Source organism: Triticum aestivum, chromosome 6A (assembly GCF_018294505.1).
Source record: "Triticum aestivum cultivar Chinese Spring chromosome 6A, IWGSC CS RefSeq v2.1, whole genome shotgun sequence".
In the NCBI taxonomy this organism is placed as follows: domain Eukaryota; kingdom Viridiplantae; phylum Streptophyta; class Magnoliopsida; order Poales; family Poaceae; genus Triticum; species Triticum aestivum.
The window spans coordinates 622,148,838-622,162,076 of record NC_057809.1 but is presented as its reverse complement, the minus strand read 5'-3'; the positions used below and the strand labels follow the sequence as shown (position 1 = coordinate 622,162,076).

General features: G+C 43.9%; 1 pseudogene; it reads right to left on the bottom strand.

The window, feature by feature from the left end:
* Nucleotides 1-4,811: 4,811 nt before the first annotated feature.
* LOC123129878 (receptor kinase-like protein Xa21) lies at nucleotides 4,812-7,940 on the bottom strand (annotated as a pseudogene).
* Nucleotides 7,941-13,239: the final 5,299 nt, after the last annotated feature.

Below are 13,239 nucleotides of genomic sequence, written 5' to 3'. Positions count from 1 at the left end.
TCTTTGATTAAATATGCATACCAGACCTCTCCAACAAGATGCACCCCTTCAAAATGCTTTATGAAGCTGACAGATATAGAAAGCATGTAGCCATACCTATTCTTGTGCATGTCTTCAAAGCTTGAGAAAAACCAGGTACCAACAGAATACTAATAGTTTGCTGAGTGCTAACCACCTTGCAGGCTGAATAAACACGATGGTCAAAGTCCTAATTAATTCAAACACAAACAACATAAAAAATTGAGATAGAAGCCACTGCACACATACTTTTCTGAATCTGACAATCAATTAAATTGGCGCCTTTCTATTTGTACACTTATAGACATCTCAAATATCACAAATTACAGTTCAGATTTTGTTCACACCAGATTTTGTTCACATACTCTAGTAATTACTGGTAGTGAAAAAATGGTTTACAAATAGAACGTGGTGTGATCTTAAAAAAAAGAATAGAACCTGGTGTGTTGTTGCTTCAGCATCGCGTTACTACAACGGGAAGCCATCGGCCTCCTTCCCGCTAGCTCCGAGAAACCGCATTTCCGTTGTCGGGGTGTCGGCGTCTTCTTCAACATGATAGCTCTCCCTCCATCTGCTTCTTGCTGTCTCCAGTTGTGCCAGCATCAGAGAACCATCCACCCCTAGCCTCGGCGAGTGCGCTGAATGGGCGACAGCAGAGTGAGAGTTGGGCCTGAAGATGCTATCACATGCCTTGATGATCATGTGACCTGTCAGACAGCAGTGTAACGGATAGGATCGGCGGTCACGCCATCCCCGGATGCACAGTTCCTCCGGTCCTTGCCCGCCACAACCCAGAGCCCTCCGTCATGCCCCATCACGACTCAGAGCCCTCCTCCATGCTCCACTCCTTAGCAATTTGTAAATCTAAGAAGTCAAAATGAACCACTCATATAAACCTTGCTGTGAAGTTGCTTCTACACGTGAACATAAGAAAAAGGGGTACCATAAACTACAATTAGGCAAAACTTGTGAACCTTCTTAGTCTCATACCTGAAGCTACAAGGCCGTTGTGGCACCTGTCAGACAGTATACCAACAGATAGGATCGGCGGTCGCGACATTCCCGGATGCACAGTTCCTCCGCTCCTTCCCCGCCACAATCCAGAGCCCTTTGTCATGCGCCGCCGTCACCCAGAGCCCTCCTCCATGCTCCACTCCTTAGCAAAATCAAAAAAGGCAAAACAAACCACACATATAAATTTTGTTGTGAAGTTGCTTGTACACGTGAACATAAGAAAAAGGGGTACCATAAACCAAGGTTGGAAAAAGTGCTAGGCGGTAGGCGGGCGGTGACCCTCTGCCTAGCGCCTTGCCTGCCTAGGCGTAGCCTAGGCGGCCCAAGGCGTTTCGTACGGTGGAAGGTTAGGAGGATAATTATTTGGGTAGATTTTGTACCATAGCAGGTTAGAAAGACAATGTGGTGATAAAAATAACATACATCAGGCAATGTGAAGAACCAAATATAGTCTATTCAATGGGGCAGCACGCCCAAAGAAATATCAAATATTCAAATAGATTAGAGGCAAACATCACACAAACCCAATTGGCATAGCATTATAAATTATGAGTTCAACAGTTCACACATCAAAATGAAGTTCTTTAATTCCTAGAATCTTATTGGGAAGACTTCTCTCACAAGTCAAAAAGGGAAATTCCACATGGACGCACACACAAACGGTTCGACTCAATGACATAGAGATATAATATATAAAAAGTACTTAAGAAAAGACACCTGTTCATTCGGGTCTCCTCAATTATTAATAGCCATTCTCCTCATCTGAATGCATCTCCTCCTCATCATCAAATTCCTCTTCTTCAGAATCAAATTCTTCTTCTTCATAAAGTTGTCTTGGTCTCGCACTTCTACGTGGCTCGAGCAGTTCATCGCCTCCCATTGCTTCTCCAATGCCACTCCCTGGCATCCCTGTACTATTCATCTCCTCCTCATCTTTATCCATATAGATGACTTCTGCATAATCATCTCCGCCCTCAAAAAGAAAACCTTGAGCTTCAGTAGTTTCAGCGGATAAGAGGACATCAGTGATCTTCTTCTCCTTGATCATATTTTTCTTGGCCATCATTCTCGAGTTGAATTGTATGAACACAAGAGAGTTTAGACGTTTTGTAGTTAGCCTATTTCTTTTCTTCGTATGTATCTACAACAGGAAAAAACATAAGGATTAAGAACAGGGAATGTTTTGACATGTGACGGACTAATCAAGCTAGATGTGAGATTAGAGAGTCAGGAGACTAACATTTTCGAAGGTACTCCAATTCCTTTCACAGACTGAAGAACTTGATGTCAATGAGAGGATTCTCACAGCCATCCTTTGTAGAGCCGGTGTTTCAGTTCCATAGAGCCTCCACCAAGCTGTTATGAATTAAAGCACAGAATCAAGTTAACAATGTATTGCATAAATTCTGAATATATATTGAATAAATTAGACTTCACAAAATCAGAATGCATACCTGCATTATAATCAAAATTTTGACAACTCCTCGCAAGCTTCTTTGCAAATGATCCTTCTTTAATTCAAAATTGACAGCTTGATCTTGTTTGTCATCATCACCATAATAAAAGGTCTCCACACAGCTAATGAACCCTTCGGCATTAAACTACAATTAGGCAAAAATTGTGAGCCTTCTTAATCTCATACCTGAAGCTACAAGGCCATATGTGTTCTAAATTTGCACGGGCTAGCATAAAATATATTTTTATATGGTATGTCTATCTACAATAGTCTTATGTTCTATGGCATGCATCGTCGTATAAAGTTAATAAAATACATAAATATATATAATCACGACTATAAACATTTTGGTATTTATAAATGTTGCACTATTTTAGTCCAGTTAACAAAACTCTTAGTTCTATTAATATATTTAATTTAAAACACTTGTGTAAGGGCATATTTATCCCTACGGTGTTTTGGTGATTGATGACAATGCATTTGCGGACTAATCGGGTGCTTTGAGTTCTTTCAGATATTCATCTTTCGGCACGAAACGATTATTTCCCCTCGGCGCTCTACTCAAGACGGTGTAGCTTCTTTCGTGACATTGTTGGTGGACTAAGTTTCGTAGTAGTCACCGTACTATCAAGAGGGGATCTGCTTCGGTATGGTTTGTGTGGAATCAACACGTACACGTTCTTCTCTCTCCCATCGTTTCTTTCCGTCTCTCTGGAGCTCCTCTTTTCTCCTCTGTGCGTCTTTTCCTGGACCCAGCGGTAGTACCGCGGGCCACAGCGGTAGTACCGCTGAGGCTCACTAAGCGGCAGTACCGCTCCTCGGAGCGGTAGTACCACGTGCAGCTGGTGGCGGGACAGGTGCTGGCCGCGGCGCAGGTGGCGGCGGCGGCGGCGCAGGACAGCCGGCCGGGTGGATGGGTGTGAGCTAGAATGATTTGGGGATTTAGTTGCACGGGCCTACATGTCAGCTCCGGACCCACGTCCACGCGGTCCCACGTGTAAGCTCCGGACCCACAACAACTAACGCCGGCGGACGGAATGGACTCAAATATGGCCGTTTGGCCTCGTCGTAGTTGCTGTGTTCGGACTAGGGGCAAAACTGAGGACAATTCGCATTTGAGGGCAAAACTGAGCACATGGACACCACTGAGGGCAAAAGGATAATTAACCCCTTTTATTTTTGCGGGAAAAAAAATCGGCTAGCTACAGTTGTGGTTGCTGGTGCTAGGAAACTGAAATCAGGACACATTAATGAATTAAATTAAGTTTCTAGGTGTTGTGAAACTTTAACACATTGTTTGGTTAAATTCGGCTTTTAGTTATTAGTTTGATGCATGTTCCACTCCTCAAATGTATGCAAGTTTTGGTAAATTCAGAGGTGGGCATTTTTTGCTTGAATACACACAATTCAGTTGAGGGCTATGTACTGTTTTGTAAAATAATCAAAATATCGCATGATTTTTTTAGCATCGTGCAAAATTCGGCTCGATGTGTTTCTACCCAAAGTGTTTTTATGTTTCATCTTATTCATGGACATATCTGGCGCTCTGGGTAACTGGTTCAAAGCCATCTCTCACTCCCAGATACTCACTCAGAAACAACTATAACCCAAATCAATGCCACACAGTCTGACAGGAAAATTGACAAATGAGAAACACATACATCTTGAGCAGCAGTTGCAGCCAGCATAGACAAGAGAAGACAAGAGAGATCGATCATCTAGGCGCTGGCTCTCAATGAAGCTATATATCCCTAGTCAGTCAGGATTGATCTTCTTATTATGAGTAACTTGAGAGGACTGTACAAGTGTGTGAGATGCCCGGCCGGCCAGTTGTGTATATACACTACTTCCATGGGTTTCTGGGCAGTATGATATGGTTTGACAGATCTAGATGGAGAAACTACATATATGTCTGTCCCTTGTCAGGGTCGAAGCTCTGCCTCCCTTGACCAACATCACAAGAACAACACACACACACACACACACACACGCGCACATATTGCTTATTTATTTAATTGTTGATTATTCACGCAAAGTTGTTCTCTCAGCTAGCAACTGCCGGCAATCTGCATAAGCATCACAAACAATTATTACTAATATATACTATGCTGCTCATGCAAACCTTGTCCAAATTGTATAGTACAACTATTGGTGAAGGAATGGCACATTCATGCATTTACCGATAATTAAAGCATTACCAGGAACCAAAAACTAACTACTCCCTCCGTCCCATAATATAAGAACGTTTTTGACATTAGTGTAGTGTTAAAAACATTCTTATATTTTGGGACAGAGGGAGTAGTAAATTAAGTGTCTACCTTAATTAGTTCTCTCTAAGATAAGCCTCCTTGATTCCGTGCAGCCTTGCAGCCACTTCATGCATGTCGAGGCGCTCGTTCGGAGACACCTTGGTGCAGCAAAGTCCAATGTTTAGCACTGAAATTAAACAGTTCAAGTCCTTTGCCTTCATGGCCGATCGACTTCCTTGGGGAAACTCCACTTCATCTTGCAGTAAGTCAAGGTCAACAATCTGTGATATTCCACAAGGATAGTTCACCTCGACGAATTTTACAATGTCCAGTCCATCCTTGAACATGTCGTCAGTTGGCCTCTTACGTAAGAATATTTCAAGTAGAACGATGCCAAAGCTATAGTCGATACATGAGCGTCCGTTGCACATTCTATAGTAGCTCACATGCAAGAATATATAGGTTAATCCCATGTTAGTATATATATACAGGCATAAATCATTCTCAACTTAAAGAGGAGGATATGAAAATCTCAGCATTATTACCTGGAGCAACATATCCAATTGTGCCCTTTATGGCAATTGAAGAAGTGGAGTATGAGCCGCTGGCTAATGATACCGCTGAATCAACTTTAAACCTTGCAAGGCCAAAATCTCCAACATGAGCTGTCATATTGTCATCCAATAGAATGTTGCTAGGCTTCATATCACAATGAACAATCGTCCTTTCATTGTTATGGTGTAGGTACTCCAATGCATCTGCTACGCCCACCACAATGCTTAGCCTTTGAGCCAATGTAATAACATATCTCCGGTCTGAAGAGCCCTCGTCGTCTTGAGTTGAGTATAGTAGTCTATGTAAGTCCCCTCCAGGCATGAACTCATACACTAGAGCTTTGAAATCATTTCCGTTAGAATCAATGCTTGAGCATGTAGTTAAGATAGGGACGAGATTACGGTGCCGCACATTTCTTAAGGCGTTACATTCTGAAATGAAGCTCTTCTGTGACCCCCTTGTCTCTAGATTGAAGACTTTTATGGCAACATCACTTCCATCTTGAAATAATTTTCCTTGATAAACAGAACCGTATCTCCCTCTTCCGATTATGTTGGCCGTTGCAAACCCCTGTGTTGCTCTAGCAATATCACTGAAAGACACTTTGGGAAATTGTCTACCAAATGATGGCAGCACTAAAGATTTCCTCTTATGTTTTCCCCTCCAGAACAATAAGACAAGTATGACCATAGCAATCAAGACTATAATGACCAAGGGGTCACTACTTTGAGTACAACGTAGGGCTTGTGATTGGTTGACTTTGAAGGCATATCAGGGCATGCCGGTAAGTGTAACTCCAAAACCCCACCACAAAGCCTGCGATCTCCATGAATTCGCACAGCTGTTGCATTCTTGAAGATTCCTTCAGTTGGGACCTCCCCCTCAAGATGGTTGAATGACAAGTCTAGTTGCTCAAGATATTTCAGGTTGCCGAGAGAGGCTGGTATCGACCCAGTCAAGTTATTGCTAGAAATATTGAGAACACTTAGGCTGTGGATGTTGCCTATTGAAGTGGGGATGCTACCGCTAAATATATTTGAATCCAAATTGATTCCTTCCAAACTTTCACAATTACCCAGAGTGTTTGGAATATCTCCAGATAGCTTGTTTGTTGAAAGTGACAAATATGAGAGTTGTTTGGCATTGCCAATCTCTGTAGGAAGACGTCCATCAAGGTTATTGAAAGATAGATCAATTAAAAATATTGTTGGGATTCCAAAGATCTCCTTTGGCACCGTACCATGAAGACTGTTGTTGGAAATGTCTAAATGTTGAAGCATTTGGAGGTTTCCTAGGCCTGGGGGTATGAGACCACCAAACTTATTAGAGCGTAGAAGGAGTTGGCCCAGTTGAGATAGATTTGAAAGGGATGTTGGAAGGAACCCTGTGAAGTTGTTCTGATATAACCATATAGTCTGTAACTTCTTGAGACATCCAAGCCATTCAGGAATCTCACCCGTAAATCGATTGTTGTACAAACTTAATCTAGTCAGGTTGGTAAGATTTTCAATGCCAGAAGGAAAACTCCCTGATAATTTATTTTCGGACAGGTATAGAGTATCGAGCTGAGAAGAAAGGATACCCAATGAAGCTGGTACGTGACCTTCTAGAAAATTGGAAGCGATCGAAAAAATTTGTAGTTGTGTGCAATTGGCTAAGCTATCCATAAACTCCCAGTGTTGATCGCTATGTGTTTCGAGTTTATTTTGCCCCAGATTTAACTTATACAGTTTTGTCAGTTTTCCGATGGAGCTAGGGACCACCCCTGTGAAACTGTTCAATGATATATCAACCAAGGACAGCTGTGAAGCGTTTATCAAGGAAGGGGGCATATGCCCTTGAAACAAGTTATTGGCTAAAGTGATTTCCTGAAGATTAGGTAGATATTTACCGAGATTGGATGGCAGCTCTCCAGTAAGATAATTAAACGAAAGGACAAGACTAGCAAGAGTAGACGTATTCAAGATGGCCAACTTGTTTTTACTAATGCTTAGGAACTGTAGCCTGGGTAGCGTTGCAAAGCCATTGGGGATGTTTCCTTGTATATTATTTGATGAACATTCAAATAGGAATAGTGCTGTCATATTGGCAAGGTAATCCGGAATGGTTCCAGTAAGATTATTACCTCCAAGGCCGAGTACTTCAAGGTTGAGAGGAAAATCCATAGGAATTTGCCCTACTAGATTATTGCCATTTAGACCTAGACCTATGAGATTTGAACAGTTTGCAAAACTAGGTATAATTCCTTGTAGTGTGTTATTACTCAGCACGAGGCGTTGCAGGCAATGCAATTTTCCAAGAGATGGTGGGATCTGCCCAGTGAACTTATTTGTCTGTAGGAGCAGATGTTTGAGGAGTGTTAGATTTGCAAGCGAAGGGGAGATTTTTCCGACTAAACCTTTATCTGGAAGCTGAAGAGCAATGACTCGCCGAGGATTGTTTGCTCGACAAGTAACACCTTCCCAGTAACAAAAGTGGGTGCTGTCATTCCAGGACATGAGGGATCGCAGTGGGTCGACAGTTGCCTTCTTGAACTCGAGCAGTGACAACCGGTCTGTCTCGTTTCCGTACAAGGAGCTGCAGGTGTCAACATTTGCAAAGGCAACCAAGAGCACCAAGAGGAATTGTCCAACTATGATAAACTTCATCGTTGGGCGGTCGCGCTACCTAAATTTGCATAAATAAATTTGATAATAAAAACAGAAGTTCAGTTCAGGCAACTGTAATTAAACTAAAAGGATGCTTATTATGTATCGACCGATCGATATACATGTGATCGATGTATCATATACTGAATTGCATATACCTAAACAGTTAGCCCAATTGCTTAAAAACTGGCAACGAAAAGATTGTGTTTTCTCAGTGTGTGTGTGTGTGTGTGTGTGTGTGTGTGTGTGTGTATTTGCGCGGCTGGTTGATGTATTGTAATAATAAAGATAGATACATAGGTCGCTGGCTGGTATAGCAAAGTAGACTCCAGCCAAGCATTAAGCAAGTCTTTGGTGGATGCATGGCTACAGATTATCAGATTTGTATGGTGCTGCTTTGCTTGGAGTAGTCCGCGATCGATGTGAAAGCATGTGGTACGGGAATTAAAACAGAGCACGTCTTCCATTCCTCAACGTCAAGGAATTCATATACGATGACGATGATGGTGATGGAAGACGTACATAGGGGGCTTCACTTTCTCAACACCACGAAAACCAACCATTTTAATTTGGCTGATGTATTTATTCGTGTGTAATGTAAAATAAAACCAACAGCAATGCTTCGTGTGTACGTGTGTAAAACGTATGCTCATGTATTTATATATTCCACACAACATCCGTATTCTATGATTTGATGCATTATGTCAAATCCGTATTCCACACAACACCCACATGGCCTCTTCTCCCTCTCTCTATCACTTTTCACTAGCAACACACGCGCGCGCACACATGTTCGCACGAACAACACACGCACACCCGCACGTTCACATGGACAGCACACCCACACGTTAGAAGAAGCACCGTTGTACACTACATTAGGGAGATTAGGAGGGACTAGTGAGATGCATATGTACTCGTCTACGACCATCGAAATAGAATACGTACAATACAAAAGTCGTGTCAAATGCATGGCGAGATGAAGATACTGATCGTGTGAATCAAAGGGCGGTGTAGATGACAAGAGACTAAGTGAAGGAGATTACAAACATGGCATACCACATGCATGTATTATTCCTTACAGTACTGACATGTAGATCTACTCGTTTACAATTTGTGAAACCGAAAATGTACAACACAAAAGTCGAAGAAAACTTCAATGGTCGACCGTGTGCCACGGATTTGCCAAAATTCGTCCAAAAAAAAAGGCTTCAAATATGAACATGAAAATCAACATGTACAGTGAACGAAACTACAATCCAATCGCCTGAATGGAACCGGGATATCAAGGAACATCTTTTTCATGCACATCTTCTCACGAATTGAAACACGGTTGTATAGGAGAGAAGAGACTAAGTAGAGAAGATTAAGAAAGTGATTAGGGGAAAATACGCGCCAAACAGTACAAGCTCTTATGCAATACTGGACTACAAAAGGGTCCAGAAGGTTGCGATGTTTTCTCTGCAGGTGATACATACTTCTCCTCCTCTGCATTGTGAAGTTCAATTTATTTGCATGGATACTTGGCCCATTTATATTCTTGGGGATGCAATTGCTGTCTCTTGTGTTGATAGAAAACACAGATTAAATTATTGTCCATTGCAGATAGGACTAGCTAGCGGGTTAGCTTTGGCAGTTGGCCTGTATATCCACTAGTAGAAAACAGGGCTATGGTCCAGGCCGGCTCAGCCCATTAGTCCCGGTTCGTGAGCCCAAGGGGCCGGCCGGGCCACGTGGGCCATTGGTCCCGGTTCGTCTGGACCTTTTGGTCCCGGTTGGTGGGACGAACCGGCACCAATGGGCCTCGCTCCTGGCCCGGCACCATTGGTTCCGGTTGGTGGCTTGAACCGGGACCAAAGGCTCCCCTTTAGTCCCGGTTCATGCCACCAACCGGGACCAATGAGGTGCCTATATATACCCCCTCGCGCAAGAGCAGAGCACAGTGCTCTGTTTTTTCTGGCCGAGGGGGAGAGGGCTTTGTGGTGCTCTAGCTCACCTCCTATGCACATGAGGTTTTCGATGGAATGCCCGAGCCACACCACTTAAGCTTTCTCCTCTCGAAGCTCGACCTCCAAGCTCCATTTTCCTCGAGATTTGTCTAGATTTAGCGGTCCGTCACGCCCCGTCCCCGTCTTCACCGCCGTCGATCACCCGCGCCGATCTCATCACCGACACCACCGTGGTGAGCCTCTTGTTCTTATCTTCTTTCTGAAAGGAAAACTATTCTTATTTGTATGTTTAGATAGATACTTGTATCATTTTCTTACATTTATTATTGCATCTTATATAGTGCGATGGTTTTGGTATCCGCCCCCGTCGGCCCTCGTCCTGTCTATGATTCGGATTTGGTATGTATATTATCTGGAGAGCTATATGTTGTTAGATGAGAACTATGTATGCACTTTGGTTTTAATGTGATGATGAATTTCTATTAATTTGGACACTTAATTATATATAATGCACGCAGATGAACCGGCAATGGATGTACGGTGACATACACACCCGCGAGTACATTAAGGGCGTGCATGAGTTTCTCGATGCGGCTGAGGCAAACAAGCAGAATGGTTTTATGTGTTGTCCATGCACTGAATGTGGGAATACGAGGTCTTACTCTAACCGGAAAATCCTTCACTCCCACCTGCTTTACAAGGGTTTCATGCCACACTATAATGTTTGGACGAGGCACGGAGAAATAGGGGTTATGATGGAAGACGGCGAAGAAGAAGAGTACGATGACAACTATGTGCCCCTGAATACGGTGATGCTGCAACGGGGGGAGCTGGTGAAGATCAAGAGGAACCAGACGATGTGCCCAATGATGCTGCCACGGGTGAAGCTGCTGAAGATCAAGAGGAACCAGACGATGTGCCCGATGATGATGATCTCCGCCGGGTCATTGTCGATGCAAGGACGCAATGCATTAGTCAAAAGGAGAAGCTGAAGTTCGATCGCACGTTAGAGGATCACAAAAAAGGGTTATACCCCAATTGCGAAGATGGCAACACAAAGCTTGGTACCGTACTGGAATTGCTGCAGTGGAAGGCAGAGAATGCTGTGGCTGACAAAGGATTTGAGAAGCTACTGAAAATATTGAAGAAGAAGCTTCCAAAGGATAACGAATTGCCCGACAGTACATACGCAGCAAAGAAGGTCGTATGCCCTCTAGGATTGGAGGTGGAGAAGATACATGCATGCCCTAATGACTGCATCCTCTACCGCGGTGCATACAAGGATCTGAACGCATGCCCGGTATGCGGTGCGTTGCGGTATAAGATCAGACGAGATGACCCTGGTGATGTTGACGGCGAGCCCCTCAGGAAGAGGGTTCCTGCGAAGGTGATGTGGTATGCTCTTATAATACCACGGTTGAAACGTCTGTTCAGAAACGAAGAGCATGCCAAGTTGATGCGATGGCACAGTGAGAACCGAAATAAAGATGGAATGTTGAGAGCACCCGCTGACGGGTCGCAGTGGAGAAAAATCGAGGGAAAGTACTGGGATGAGTTTGCAAAGGACCCAAGGAATGTATGGTTTGCTTTAAGCGCGGATGGCATTAATCCTTTCGGGGAGCAGAGCAGCAATCACAGCACCTGGCCCGTGACTCTATGTATGTATAACCTTCCTCCTTGGATGTGCATGAAGCGGAAATTCATTATGATGCCAGTTCTCATCCAAGGCCCTAAGCAACCCGGCAACGAAATTGATGTGTACCTAAGGCCATTAGTTGAAGAACTTTTACAGCTGTGGAATGGAAACGGTGTACGTACGTGGGATGAGCACAGACAGGAGGAATTTAACCTTAAGGCGTTGTTCGTGACCATCAACGATTGGCCCGCTCTCAGTAACCTTTCAGGACAGACAAACAAATGATACCACGCATGCACGCACTGTTTAGATGACACTGAAAGTATATACCTGGACAAATGCAAGAAGAATGTGTACCTGGGCCATCGTCGATTTCTTCCGACCAACCATCAATGTCGAAAGAAAGGCAAGCATTTCAAAGGCGAGGCAGATCACCGGAAGAAGCCCGCCATGCGCACCGGTGATCACGTGCTTGCTATGGTCAATGATTTACACTACGTAATCTTTGGAAAGGGTCCCGGTGGACTAGCTGTTCCGAATGACGTTGAGGGACACACACCCATGTGGAAGAAGAAATCTATATTTTGGGACCTACCCTACTGGAAAGACCTAGAGGCCCGCTCCTCAATCGACGTGATGCACGTGACGAAGAACCTTTGCGTGAACCTGCTAGGCTTCTTGGGCGTGTATGGGAAGACAAAAGATACACCTGAGGCACGAGACGACCTGCAATGTTTGCACGAAAAAGACGGCATGCCTCCGAAGCAGTATAAAGGTCCTGCCAGCTACGCTCTTACGAAAGAAGAGAAAGAAATCTTCTTTGAATGCCTGCTCAGTATGAAGGTCACGACTGGCTTCTCGTCGAATATAAAGGGAATAATAAATATGCCAGAGAAAAAGTTTCAGAACCTAAAGTCTCATGACTGCCACGTGATTATGACGTAGCTGCTTCCGGTTGCATTGAGGGGGCTTCTACCGGAAAACGTCTGATTAGCCATTGTGAAGCTATGTGCATTCCTCAATGCAATCTCTCAGAAGGTGATCGATCCAGAAATCGTACCAAGGCTAAGGAGTGATGTGGCGCAATGTCTTGTCAGTTTCGAGCTGGTGTTCCCACCATCCTTCTTCAATATCATGACGCACGTCCTAGTTCATCTAGTCGACGAGATTGTCATCCTGGGGCCCGTATTTCTACACAATATGTTCCCTTTTGAGAGGTTCATGGGAGTCCTAAAGAAATATGTCCGTAACCGCGCTAGGCCAGAAGGAAGCATCTCCATGGGTCATCAAACAGAGGATGTTATCGGGTTTTGTGTTGACTTCATTCCTGGCCTTAACAAGATAGGTCTCCCTAAATCGCGCTATGAGGGGACACTGACTGGAAAAGGCACTCTTGGAAGAGACTCAATAATATGCAGGGACGGATATTCTTGGTCTCAAGCACACTACACAGTTCTACAGAACTCTACCTTGGTGACCCCGTATGTCGATGAACACAAGAACAGTCTGCGCTCCAAACACCCGGAGCAGTGCGACGACTGGATTACATGTGAACACATCACGACTTTCAGCAGTTGGTTGGAAACACGTCTCAGAGGTGACAACACTGTTTGTGATGAGTTGTACTTGTTGTCCAGGGGACCATCTTTGACTGTATTGACTTACAAAGGATACGAGATAAATGGGAATACATTTTACACGATCGCCCAAGATCAAA